This window comes from Tamandua tetradactyla, chromosome 1 (assembly GCF_023851605.1).
Source record: "Tamandua tetradactyla isolate mTamTet1 chromosome 1, mTamTet1.pri, whole genome shotgun sequence".
NCBI lineage: Eukaryota > Metazoa > Chordata > Mammalia > Pilosa > Myrmecophagidae > Tamandua > Tamandua tetradactyla.
The window spans coordinates 111,067,706-111,082,866 of NC_135327.1; the positions used below are offsets into that span (position 1 = coordinate 111,067,706).

General features: G+C 37.7%; 1 pseudogene; it reads left to right on the forward strand.

The window, feature by feature from the left end:
• Positions 1-500: 500 nt before the first annotated feature.
• LOC143681152 (guanine nucleotide-binding protein-like 3-like protein pseudogene) overlaps positions 501-15,161 on the forward strand; it is a 33,049-nt pseudogene continuing 18,388 nt past the window's right edge.

The following is a 15,161-nucleotide window of genomic DNA, read 5'->3' on the forward strand; positions in this document are numbered from 1 at the left end:
GATGAAGGGACTGAGGCTGTCTTGGCCTTAAGATGTCTGGAAATTATCTAGATGAAGCTTTGTTTTAGGAAAATAAACACTATTTGTTGAGAAGAAATTGATGGAAAGAAAATTCAAGTAAGCAGGGACTGGAATAGTAACAATAGGGTCAAAGAAAGGAGAAAGCCTAGATAAAAGCGGGAGAAGGAAGCTTTTCTAGGAAATTTCAGAAAGCAAGAGACCATATTTATGAAGACAATGAGTAGAAGTGAGAGCTCTAGAGTCATGACATATACAAGTCATACAGGGAAGTTGGAGCCAGAGGAGTGAGTGAGTTTCCTTCGCCAACCATATTTCCATAACACCCTCTCCTCTCAGATTCCCCCAGAGTGTAGGGGGCTCAGAAGGCACAAAGCTTTTTGGCCTTGAGGTTCCCAGCTCTGTCTCCCAACTGGTTCTCCCTCCACCTCTACAGGAAGAAGGTCAGCAACTTTGAACCTACCTCCTTCAAGTGGGTCATCATGATGACACTTAGACACAAAACTAAAAAGGCAGGTAAAGTCTCCCAAGGCTACTGGAAGACTGCAAAGCAAGATGGCAATAAAGCAGCCTTCAACATGCCCTCCATCCTTCAGCTTACTCACTTCAATGATCATGTCAAAAGGAGGCTGAATTGAAGCAGAAGAGGGTAGAGGAGACAAGGGAGAGGCAGCAGGCTTCCTGGGAGCAAGAGGGACACAGACACAGAACCATCAAGAGTCCTGTCCAGATCCTGAGATGCCAGAAGAAGTTTGAGCAAAAGGAAGTTTTGCAGGAATTAAATATGTTTCCTCAGCTGGATGATACGGCCATGAGGAAGGCTTATGACAAGGAATTCTGTAAAATGGTAGAATATTCTGATGTGATTCTGGAAGTTCTAGATGCTAGAGGCCCATTAGGCTGCTGCTGCTTCCAAAAGAAGTGGCTGTCCTGCAGGTGGAAGGCAATATGAAGTTAATCCTTGTCTTGAACAAGACTGACCTGGCCCCCAAGGACTTTGTAGAAAAGTGGTTGGATTACATTCAAAATGAAGTGCAAACCGTAGCTTTCAAAGCCAGCATCCAGCATCAGGTCAATGTGCCAGTAGACCAGGCCTCTGAGTCACTGCTGAAAAGTAAGACCTGTTCTGGAGCTGAAAACCTCATGAGAGTTCTGGGGAACTGCTGCCGCCTTGGTGAAGGGTGCACCCATATCCACGTGGGGGTTGTGGGCCTTCCCAGTGTTGGGAAGAGCAACCTGATCAATAGCCTGAAGTGCAGCCATGCGTGCAGTGTGGGAGCTGTTCCTGAGACCACCAATTTCATGCAGAAGGTCTACCTGGACAAGTTCGTCAAGCTGCTAGATGCTCCAAGTGTTGTCTTAGGACCCAACTCAGAGGTAGACACCTTCCTGCACAACTGCATCCATGTACAGAAGCTGGCAGACCCAGTGACCTTCATCCTGCAGTGCTTCGGCTTAGAGGAAATTTCCAACTATTATGGTATCTCTGGGTTCCAGACCACCAAACACTTTCTGATGGCAGTGGCCCACCGATTGGGGAAGAAAAAGAAGGAGACATATATAGTCAGGAACAGGCAGCCAAAGCTGTTCTGGCCGACTGGGTGAGTGGGAAGACCAGCTTCTATATACCACCACCACCCACCCGTACTTTGCCTGCCCATCTCAGTGATGAGATTGTTAAGGAGAGGACAAGTCTTTGACTTTGAGAATACCGAGCAAGCCAAAGAAGACACTGTAGAATGTATGGCCACTGGAGAATCTGATGAGCTGTTGGGTTAGAAATGGAGATCAGGTGGCTCCATTCTCTTATGATGATAATAGCAGATACCATGGAAAATAAAACCACCATGTATCAGATTGGAGATCTCATTGGCTATTGCACCAATCCAAATTGCCATCAGGTGGGGTGGGCTAAATGCAGTGTGGAACACCACCTCCAAAACTTAAGCATGGTAGACATCTGCCCATGGACCACTGCCCAGTGCTACAGAGGTGTTTTAGAATATATATATATATATAAATATATATATATATTTATATATATAAATATATATATATTTATATATATAAATATAAATATATATTATCTCCAACTCTGGATCCCCAGTAAAAGAGAATACACATTCTTTCAAAATATATATGGAGCCCTCACTTAAAGTGCCCATATATTAAGTCACAAAGAAAACATCACTAAAGTCCAAAAACTACAAAGAAATCAAACAGCATTTTATATGATCCCATAAAACTGAAATTATAAAATAATTAAAAAATAGACTTTTCAAACAGAAATTTAAAAGGGTGAAATTAAACAAATCTCAGACCAAAAAGGGAAGTATAAAACATATCATGGAATTGTTCACAAATTATAATAAATACAGAATATTAAGAATCTATGAGATAAAGGGAGTGTAAGGGTAACTCAGTGGTAGAATTCTTTCCTGCCATGTGGGAGACCTGGGTTCGATTCCTGGCCCATGCACTTCCCAAAACAAAACTAATAAGCAAACAAACAAAAAACGAATAACAAAATTTCAACAAATGGTGCTGCAATAATGGGATACTCACATGGAAAAAGAATGAAATGTGGCCCCGCCATACAGCATACAAAAAACAAGAATCTATGGAATAGAGCTAAAGCACTTATAGAGTAAATCTGATCACATTAAATATCTATAAATTCAAAATTTAAAAGTAAAAATCTATTAATTAGTAGAACAAAAACTAGAAAGTACACAAGTAAATCAATACAAAGAGGAAGTAAGTAAAAACTAATTAGGCAGGAAACAAACAAACAAAAAAACCCACAGTGGAGCTAATAAATAAATCCCTCATATGGATCTTTGATAAAATTAACAAAACCTTACCTGCATAATAAACTAATTAATAAAAAAAAGGAAAATAAAAGCATGAAATTTAGAAATGAAAGAGGACAATAGACATCAAAACAGAGGAAATGAAAGTAAAATATAGAAACTACTTTTGACAACTGTATGCAAAATACATTTGTAAACCTAAATAAAGTGAATCATGTTTTAGAAAGACACCACTTACCGAAATTGATTGTGATAGAGAAAGTCTAAGCAGACTATTAGCATATAAGAATTAAATTAAGTTGTAGAAAAACCTTCCCCCCTCAAAATAAAGTAGGCTTAGAGCTTTCACAGGGAATTCTACTCAATCATCAAAGATCAGATAATTCCAATGTTTATTTCAGAGCATAGAAAAAGGAGGAAATCTTACACATTCCTTTTATGTAGAAATGTATGTCTGAACTATTGCAACAAAGATCACAGTAGAAAACATTACAATCCAATCTCATTTATGATATCCATGCAGATATTTTTTCAAAGAATCAAAAAGGACATTAAAAATTAATCCCCTATTAGTAAATCCTTTTACAGAATCTGTCATATTAATTAGAACTAAGGAGAAAAAAGATATTATAATTTTCATAAAAGTAGACACTTTCCTTGACAAAAATCAACATCTGTTTATGTTATAAAACATGCAATAAAATAAGAATTATTTGATAGTCTTAACCCCAAATATAAATATATATCAACCCAACAACCAGCATGATACTTGACATAGAAACAAGAACCTCCCCATTAAAATAAAAAACAACTCAAATAGGATACTGTTTCTATTATAATTTAACCCAGTCTTGAAGATAATAGTCATTCAATTATACAATAAATGAAATTGCAGGCAGAGAATTGCAAAACAAGAGATAGAAGTATCCCTATTTGTAATGCTTTAAGAGTACTCAATTTGATCATTTAAAACTCCTTATATTCTGTATTAGTTTTTTGGTTTGGAAGGAGAAAATGTATTTTATATACTTCTTTTCATATTTTCCTCTCACAGAGAATAGTATTTCATAAATTTTGGTATATAGAAATCTATAAATAATAGATTAGTTATTACTTTACACAGTGCTTATTAACAAATATTTCAACAAGAAGGATAATAAATATGAAAGTACAACAAAATATTATTGAAAAATTATTCCTATATAAAAAGTCTGTTTGTAGCTGCCGTAGTGCTAGTAAAATTCTGCATTTAAACTGGTAAAACCAGCAGGATTCTGGTACCCAAGAGCTGTGTTCCAGGACATTTAGAACTAATGCCTTTCTCCCACCACACATGGCAAAAACTCTCTCTTGAGACAATTAACCCCTATCATGGTCAGATTCATGTGTCAACGTGGCCAGGAGATGGCACCCATTTGTCTGGTTGGGCAAAGGCTGGCCTTTCTGTTGCCATGAAGACATTTCATGGACTTAAATCATGATTATGTTGGTTGCATCCACAGCTGATTGTGTTTGTAATCAGCTAAGGGGAGCGTCTCCTGCAATGAGTGATGCTTAATCTAATCACAGAAGGGTTTTAAGGAGGATTCAGAGAAGACAGTCACTCTTCCTGCTTCAGCCAGGGAGCCTCTCCTGTGGAGTTCATCCAGGCCCTCCATCGGAGTCGCCAGCTCCACAGCCTGACCTACAGATTTTGGACTTTTCTGTTCCCACGGTTGTCCAGCCAGCCTCTTCTGAGAGTTTTTTGTGGAATTTTATCAGAGTTACCAGCTTGTGGCCTGCCCTTCAGACCATGGACTCTACTTCCCCATGGTTATGTGAGACACTTTTCTAAATTTTATATCACAAATATCTCCTTCTGATTCTGTTTCTCTAGAGAACCCTAGCTAATACACCTACCATCTTATCCCTTTGGCCACCTGACTTATATTGCTTCCCCTAAATCAATCTTAGAGGAACTAAACTGATTTTGTTAAAGAAGTCTATAGATCAGCTTACTTTAGCCTTCATATCCTTCAAGCCCACACCTTGCTTCTGGCATTTATTTTCGTTCATGTTTTCCAAATTTCAGACCTTTGAGAATTATCTCCATGACTTTGCCATTCTTACTATTTAAATAATCTTAAAGTAAAGTTTTTGCTTATTTTGCCCTAAATATTAATAACCATAAAGGTATTGGTTTTATAAGCAAATTATATTTGTTCTAATATATATTAAAATAAATAAAATAAAAATGCAAAATATGTAACCTTATTTCACCTGAATCCATGTTAAGTGCTAAGGTTGTCAGTACCACAGTTTGAGAAGCACTACTCTGTCCCACTGCTTGACAACTTCTTCTTAGTTGCCAATTGCAGGACAGATATGAATGGATATGTGCCCCTAGAGTTGTGAGAAACTAACCAGAAAGAAACTGATGCAATTTCTTTAAGTCTTCAGTTTTATCTTATTTTCATGTGAAATTTTCACTTATAACAAAATATACTCTTAATATATTAAAGCAGAGCTTTTAGTGGTAATAGTTTAGTAAAATTTGGACTCCTATAAAAATATTAACAGTATAGCTTTAAATATGTGTTAATTTTGGGTCATTCATTCAACAAGTATTTAATTTTTTATTATGTTTCAAGCAACACTCTGCACATTGGGTTCAAACAGTGAGCAAAGAAAATCAATTTCTTATGCTCATGGAGCTCATATTGTAATTAAGTAATATATAAATTAAATGAATAAATAACTACATAATGTCAGTAATGATACTAGTTATGAAGAAGAATAAAGAATAAGAACAGCAAATGAGAGTGGGTTGGAAAATTGGGAAATTAGGTAGGCAGGCATAAACAAAGTTAAGTAACTAGGAAAAATTTTAAATGAAGAAACAAGCTATGTATAAATATTTTTAGAGATGGAAGCTCAGTTCCCATCTCTGAACTGGAATAGAGATAAAGAATATGTTTTTCCTACTTTTGTAACCCATGTTCTACCAACATAAAATAGGTTGTATCTAGAAGAAGATTGATAGTCCATTATTACCTCCCATCACCACTATCATTGAATTCAATAACTCTTATTTCATAGGTAAAGAACTGGAACTAATGATGCTAATGAGTTTCCCAAGTTCATAAAGATAGAGCTAAAACAAGAACAATGATTCCTAATCTCTTTTGCGATTGGGATTATTTGTAAAACATTTTAAAAGTAAACTAAAAAAAACACTTATGTCTGACTCCCACCTCCAGACATTCTAATTTAATGGGTATAGGTGATAACCTATGCATCAAGATTTCTAAAAGCTTCCCAAATGATTCTAACATGTATGAAAAATTAGAAACCATGAAACTCTTTCTTCCTGTCCTACACTCTTTCCATTCCCTATCATTTTCCTTAGGTACAAGACTTTCTAGAGCTGGAAAACAGTAGTGGGATTTAGAAAATCCAGGTTTTCCCCTCTAGGGATAGTGGTGATCATATACTTTGACCAAAAATTATTATGAATAGTAGTGTTAAGGTCATAATTAGAAAAAAATTTAACTTAATTTGGGTAGAAAATTTTTGGAATAACCTCTATCAATATTTATAGGAAGACAACTTCTCTGTGCAAGTAAAGTTCTGAAAATCTAGCAAAAACAAGAGGACCAAAAAAACAAAAACTCTCCCAACAACCATTACACTCATCTACTTTATTCAACCTAGCCATTTATTGAGATTTAAAGACGTGTTAAAAGTCTGCTTGGAAATTCCAAGGGGGATATGCAGGTTTGAATCTGCTTTGTACTTCAGAAAAGACCATGTTGTTTTAATTCACTCTTGTGGGGGCAGACCTAATGAACGTATCTTGCACATGAAAAGAACATGTCTTTGGGGGTGCAGAGGGCAGACTGTGCTCCTTTGAATCTGTTATATACCCTCAAAAAGACCATGTTATTTTAATCCACTCTTGGGGCAGACCTAATATGGGTGGAGACCTGTAGTTAGGCTATTTCAATTGAGATGTGACCCAGCTCCTTCCAGGTGAGACTTAATTCTTTACTGGAGTCCTTTGTGAAAAAGATAGAAAACAGTAAAAGCCCCAAGAGCTTAGAGAGAAGTGCTCTGGGAGAAACATGCAAGGATGCACAGAAGCTGAGAGAGAAAGCTATAGAAACCAGAGCTCAGGAGAGAAGGACCAGCAAATGTCACCCTGTGCCTTCCCAGGTGACAGAGGAACCCTGGATGCCAACAGCCTTTCCTCAGAGAAGGTAGCTTCCTCCTGATGGCTTCATTTGGACATTTTTATGGTCTTAGAACTTAAGTTTTATGCCAATAAATCCCCATTGTAAAAGCCAATCCATTTCTGATATATTGCATTCAGACAGCTTCAGCAAACTGAAACAGATTTTGGTACTAGAGAAGTGAGGTGCTGTGATTTTCAAATACCAAAAATGCTAGAACACTTGTATAAATGGACGAGGGGAAGATTCTGGAAGAATTGTGAGGAACTTGATAGAAAAATCCTAGACTGCTCTGAAGAGACTGTTGGCAGAAATAAGAACTTTAAAGATACTTCTGATGAGGCATAAGACAGAAATGTTGAAGGTATCATTGCAAACTGGAAGAAAGGCAACCCTTCTTGTAAAGTGGCAGAGAATTTGGGAAAATAGGTTCCTTGCATTGGATGGAAGGTAAGATTTGAAAGCAATGAGCTTGGATATCTAGCTGAGGAAATTTCCAAGCTTAATGTGGAAAATGCAGCCTGGCTTCTCCCTGCAGCTAATAGTAAAATGCAAGAGGAAAGGGATAAGCTGAGAAGTGAAGAAACCAGAAACTGTTAGCTTGGAATATTTTCAGCTCTTGGAAATTAAGTCTCCAGCAAATAGTGCCCCACATGAGGGTTTAACTAAACATGAAACCAGCCAGCCATTTCAGAACAAGCCAGGATTGGACATGGAGTTATCGAGAAAGGATTTGTGGGAAGTTCTATTGTCTGATAGTTAGAAACTGTGAGCTCCATGCCAAACTGACTAGGTTTTTTTGTTTGTTTGTTTGTTTTTGTGAGAGCTGTATGAATGGAACTACTGCCAGTCTGGACTAACAGGGACAGAAAAGGGACAGATTGAAGAAAAAATGACTTCAAAAGCAGAATCATGAAAGCTAAAGCCTGGCGCCAAGAAACTTTGGCCCGGGAGAGCAGACCACTGTATTGGTTTGTTAATGCTGCCAGAAAGCAATATATCAGAAACAGAACAGTTCTTATAAAGGTAAATTACTATGATACAAGTTTATAGTTCTAAGGCCATAGAAATGACCAAACTAAGGCATTAGGAGAAAGACACCTTAACTCCAAAGAAAGGCTGATGTCTGTCACATGGGAAGACATGTGGCTGGTGGCTGCTGGTCCTTGTCCCCAGTTCTGTTACTTCCAGTTTCTGATACCAGTGGTTTCCTCTCTAAGCATCTGTGGACCTTCACTTAGCTCCTCCAGGACGCAACTCTGGGTCCTAGCTTGCTTAGCATCTCCTGGGAAGGCACATGGCAGCATCTGCTTGGTTCTGCCCATGTCTAAGCATCTGTTCTCTCTGTCAGCACTCCAAGTATCTTCAAACGTCTTTGTCTCTATCAGCTCTAAAGCAACTGTTCTCCAAGCAACTGTATCTGAGATTTCTCCAAAATATTTCTCTTTTTAAAGGACTCTAGTAAACTAATCAAGGCCCACCTTGAATGGGCAGAGTCTTATCTCCAGCTAATCGAAAGACCACACTCACAATTGGGTGTGTCACACATCTCTATGAAAGTAATCTAACCAAAAGCTTACATTTACAACTGGGCGTGTTCACGGAAGCAATCCAATCAAAGTTTCCCACCTTGAACGACAGATCTGGCCCCACAAGATTGGAATAAGATTAAAACATGGTTTTCCTAGGTATACAACCGTTTCAGACCGGCACACACACCCATGCATGTGGAGAGGGTGAGCTTGCCCCAGTGTTTTCAGAGGGTAGGCCTTCCACCCTGTTGTTTAGGAAGACGATTACAATCCCAGGGCTCAACAATGCCTGGGGATTTGAGAGGAGCTTGGCCACCCCATTGTTCAGGAAGATGCTTCCACCCCAGGCCTCAGAGAGGGTGGGGCCCACTCCCCAGGGATTGGGTAAAGCCTGGCCACCATCCCATTGCTCTAAGGGAGTTGAGTGTGTGCCCCAAAGATGGAACAGAATCTGGGTGCCACCCAGAAGCTTGAAGAGGTTAGAATGGATAACAGACACGCTAATGCTTGGAGCTGCTGGAGCCCTCATCCCAGGGTTAGGAGAGAGCAGGATACTGTGCAAACCCTTGAGCAGGGTGGACTGCCATTCTCTCAAGCCCGCAGGATAAAACATCTTTCCGTAAATGACTCTCAGAAGTTGGAATCTAATGGAGATTTCCCTGAAGGTTTTAAGAATAGTTGGGAACTTTGACCTGTTTTCCTTCCAATTTCTCCCTATGGAAATGGGAACATTTATCTTGTGACTGTCCCTCCATCATATATTGGAAACAGACAACTTGTTCTGACTTCCACAGGTCTACAGCCAGAGGACAATTTTGCCTTAGGATAGTCCATGCCTTAACTGATTTTGATGAAATTTTGTACTTAATATTATTATGAAATATTTAATATTTAAGGCTTTCGTGATATTGTAATGGAATAAATGTATCTAGCACATGGAAAGAAGATGTCTTTGGGGGGGTGCAGAGGGCGGACTGTGCTCGTTTGAGTCTGTTATATACCCTTGAAAAGACCATCCTAATTTTATCCACTCTTGAGGCTGACCTAATATGGGTGGGGACTTGTGATTAGGCTATTTAAATTGAGATGTGACCCAGCCCCTTCCAGGTGGGACTTAATCCTTTACTGGAGTCCTTTGTGAAAAAGATAGAAAACAGTAAAAGCCCCAAGAGCTTAGAGAGAGATGCTCTGGAAGAAATACACAAGGATCCCACAGAAGCTGAAAGAGAAAGCCATCGAAACCAGAACTCAGGAGAGAAAGACCAGCAGACATCACCACGTGCTTTCCCATGTGACAGAGAAATCCTGGATGACAGCAGTCTTTCCTTAGAGAAGGTAACTTCCTTCTGATGGCTTAATCTGGACATTTTCTTGGCTTTAGAACTGTAAATGTTAAGTTAATAAATCCCCACTGTAAAAGCCAACTCATTTCTGGAATATTGCATTCTAGCAGCATTAGCAAGCTGAACCACGATATGTTTGTGATTGCGTGTGGGTGGGTGTGTAGCAAAAACATTGTGACAAGCCTAAAGTAAGATTTTTATGTATTTCTAACTTGCAGTATTAGTTCATCAAGCTTTTATACCTAACATTACAAGGAAGAGTTTTCTTGGTTGATCCCTTAAGATATCTAGCCACCTCCAATTAATTCTATAGGTAATGCTACCTATCACCATTGGGAGTTTATTTCCATCAAATGGATAAGTCAGTTCAAAAGACATCTCAAATTCACAAAAAAAGTTTACCTTTACCTCACTACAAAGAGGTAAGTTGTATGTATCTGATAAAAGATAGAAAACAAGTGATTTTCTTATTTCTTATTCTGTGTAATGAGTATTTTGCAATGCTAAACTCTTAAGTATGTGCCATTTTAAGCCAGAGCACAAAACATGAGTTATTTAATAACTTAACTAGAATAGGGGCATGTAGCGTCATTATCAAACACTTAGAAACACCAGCTTTTTTTTCCTATTATACCTGTAATCCAAGTAAAGAAAACCACACATCATTATGGGAGGCATTAGAAGTGCCTTCATTTCATGTAGTTACGTGGTAGTTATACTTCAATTGCTAGATGATATTGTTTCTAAAAAATTTATCTAAAAAGCCAAGACATATTGATTTGTTTAGGAGATACAGGTTCTGAAAGAGCAAGTAAAATATTGTGGGTATAAATGAGTTGTTTGGTTTTGATTTAATGCCCAGAGTCTACTTGGTTTCTCAAATCAGAGCTGTTGAAGATGATTGCCAAGGCTGAACCGCAATACCAGGGCAGCCATCAGTCAATAGCCATCAGTCTGCCCTCGTAGGAGTCACAGGGCACAGGGCACAGGTGTGAAAGAGGAAAGCACAAAACTCAATTCTGTGAAAGAATAGAGAACTGAAGATAAATCTAGTAACAGAGAAATCTCCCAATAATACAGCCTGCCATCACCAACTGTGGAAATTGTGTTAGGTGAAAGTCGAAAAAAAGTTCAGTGAAATATTAATATTTTGTTTGCAGCATAATCTGACAAATTTCAGGCAATTTCCACAATATTCATCAATCATTCTGATGCACACTATGAATGTGTGATATTCATCAATAGGTGATGTGTATGTGTGTTCTGGTGTGTGTTTGCATGCATATTTCTCAATACAATAATGTAATTGGCTCCAACAATTTGCTCTTAAGTAAAACTCATATATGTGACTGTTGTGACCATTTTTGTTAATGTAAAAACTCAGTGTTTTTATTAATGGAAAATGAAGTTCAAAAATCAACCAGTAAAATAAATACTGTAGGTTTATAATTAAATTCTGATATCTATAAACTTTGTAGTTGAATTAATGATATGTGAAGATTATTTATACATTTGTTAGTTGAATTAATAATATGTAAAGATTATTGAAACAGCTGAGGATTCAGTTACAACTGCACCATCAGCTCTGGGTCAGTGGTTTTTCAATGATGCCAATTAATAAAAACTGACCTTAGGAAGGTCACAGGGAGCAACCAAACAAGGGAAATCCATCTCTCTCTTTGTGTGTGTGCAGCTTTTATCTTTTTTTAATAAAATACTTTTCACATTTTCTCATGCCAGGATCTGTGATTTGGGACTCCCAAGGTAGACTTCGCCATCGCACTGGTGGGAAAAATGGAATGTGTGACGGGAGACACTGACTTCCTAGCCCTGCATCAGGCAATGCCCAAACCTTCAACCTCTCTAGAGATGCTGATATTGTATTCCTATGATTAGTAAGTCTACCTGTCTGTCAGTCTGTCTGTCTCTATCTATATATCCATCCCTCCATCCACGCATCAAACCATACTCTTATCTACCCATCCATATGTGCGAATGGTTTATATAAGAAAAAATGAGGGACATGTGGATGAAAATCTGCATGTCTGTGCTCTCTTCATTAAGCAGGCAGTGGCTCATTGGGTAAGAAACTGGAATCATTACTTGGCAATTTATGGCAATAATGTTGATATATAATGGCTTAAGTCTTCTATACACTAAAGTCATTTTATAAGGGTTTTATTTACTGGGTAATAAGCATAGTTAATGGTAATGCAAACAAGGGTCTACAAAACACTTCCTAATTCACCTCTGTTTATCATATAAAAGGCCAAACAATCGTGATGCTTTAAGAAATTTCCATACCCTCACTGTTTATAAACTGGGAAAGGGTTTATGCACCATTTCCTGAACTCCCGAAATTTTAGTTTTTAACCTTTATTTTGAAAATATCAGGTCATAGCACATACTTTGGCACACCCAAAGATGGTCATATACTCATAACTGTTTTATTGATATACTATTTCTTCAAATTGACTATTAGCCCTTTGGGGATATGCTGAACTTCTTTATACTTATACTTCAAAACAAACCTAACATACATGGCAACTTCCCAAGAAACTTGTTAAATAAATATGGATGAAAAACAAAATGTAAAGTGTTGATAACAGTGAAAATGGGAACTCTGAACTTTTTAACTGATTTTGGTGTAAACCTACAACTTCTCTAATAAAAAATATGTCAAGCAAAAATGATTTGTAGAAACGGAAAAATAAAATAAAATTAGGTTGTTGAGTAGCATTTAAAATATTTATAAATATGAAAAAAGGCAAACAGTGGATATCTGATCAATTTGATAAAGATTCTAAATAGCACTATTGTTTTTTTAAGATCTTTATTTCTGAGACTTTGAAAAATCTTTGAAATAAATTTTTCATAAACTGAATAACATGCAAGGATGAGCAGAAAAGAAAAACATTCATTTAGAAAAATTTTGTTAATGAAAAAGAAGGAATACCTTCCTATAAAAATGCCTTAGAAAAATGCCGTGTTTCCTTTAGTAGGCCCCTGCTTTGAATAAACAGAAATTCATTAATTACAAATGGGATATTTGAAAATTTCAAATTGCTCCAGTAGATCTTTTGATACAGCTTAGTGGGGAGAATATCAGGATGCTATAAGTTCAGTTTCAAAACCAGTGGAAGTGGAGTTTGCCAGGCTGTGATTTTAAACACGAGGTATCTCCTAACAGCTCGTAGAGGCAAAAAGGCTAACAACTTCCGCATTCTGTTTTCTGTGGTGGAATCTTTTCTGAATATCCCCAGGCCACAGTTCTTGTTTCTTTCTGCAAAACAAGATTATTTTAGGTTGTGAGAGAAGAAAAGCTTCACTTAATGAACATCATTTGGCGAATACTGTTGCGAGGTGTTTGATTTCGATTGATTGCAAATGTTTCAGCTCTTCACCAGAGGCTACAGACTCACACACAGCCCCACACTGCACGTCTAAACTCCTTGATGAGAACAAATAAAAGAAGCCTTTTGTGTTAACCACTTTTTATGGAGAAAACCAATTACAGTTAATTCTGCGTTGCTCATTGTACAGTTTGTCAAATATCCAGGCAATGGTTTTAACAATCATAAGCTTGAGAGTCAGAGCCCCTTGGTTTAACCCATGCTCTGTCACGTACTGAGAGACTTTAGGAAAAGGAAACATAAAAAATGGAAACAGCAGTGCTGATATCCTAGGGTTGGTGTAAGGATTAAATAAAATATTATATACATAAGTATTTAAATTTTGAAGCACTGTAAAAGTTTTCATTATTGTTATTAAAGTGTCTTAAGTCAAGCTTTGTGACAAAGCATGTTGAGGTCTCAACTACAGGGGCATGTAGAAGGCATGAAGTGTCAGAAGTGAGGGAAGTGGCCAGTGAAGTGGGCACAGAACCCTACAAGTCCAGCCACACAACCATCCCAGCTCAGAGCTGAGGGCATCGGAGGGGGGAACTTGTCCCATGCTTTTCTGGTTCCTGACATTCTCGGGCAGTGCCTTACACAGAGTAAGCACTCGGCCACTGTTCATTTGGTGCACAGTGGCCAAGTGATTTCAGGATTCGTTCACCTACATACTAATATACCAATAAAAAGTAATCTGCGTTTTTACTTCCATGTGTTAAAGTATAGTATTAACATAATAGTTTATGATATATATCATTATAAAAATATAATATATAACATATTGATATGGACATAAAATTGTACATCATTATTTGATAATATATAATACCTAGTGTTACATTTTATGTAATATGTGCTGAAATATTTACATATAAATAGGTAGAAATATAAAGGACAACTAGGAATATCTTCCCGTTTGAATGAGAGATGGTAGGTGGGATATAATATCAGCCTCTCAGAAAAGAACAGGGAGCTGCATTCAAATAATATTTATGAGATGAAAACTTTAAGACTTGAGGGCTTTTTGGATGTTATAATTCCTAAATGTAGGAATAATTCCTGCATTTCAGGCTTGTGTAACTGGATGCACATAGGTGCTGATTATTAAAATGTAGAGTACTGGGAGGTGTAAGTTTTAGGGAGAAGATCTTGAATTCAGTTTTGAATGTGATAATTTTGAGATGCATTTGAGATGACCATGTGAATACTTCAAATAAATAGGGATATATGTATCAATGGAACAACGAGATCTTCTGAACTGTGGAAATGCATTTTTGAATCGTTATGTACAGTTAATGGTAGGCTTAGACAGTTGGAAGCCATCTGTGTTTGAAAGTGAAGTCATAATAAAATAGACAATCTCTGGTCTGAATATAGTGAGGAGACAGTTTTTAGTCAAATAGCCACACGGACAAGTGTAAACTGAGCCCCATGATAAGCTGTGTGAGGAGCCCGCTGGATCTAGTGGTGTGGCCTCCCTCCAGAGCTCTTCTCCCGCAAGCACTGAATGTCCCATGACCATTGGTACAGGCCAAAGTAAAAGTGGTAGGCGAGGAGGTGTATATGTGCAGATATATATGTATATGCACGTGTTGGGAAGCTTGGCTATGAAAGTGAGGAGATAATGACAGCAGGTGGCTGGGAAGGGATTTCAGGCAAGTGAGGGACATCATTTTTTTAAGTGGGAGATGTTCTATGTTTACAAACTGGCTGGCAGGATCCAGTAGAGAGCAAGATGGATATGCAGTAATAGGTGGAAGAAGACTGCTGATGTATGCTTGGGATGGAGTCCAATCCAAGAGCCTCACCTTGAGTGGCAAGAAGGGGGCTAGTCTACTATAAGAGGTTT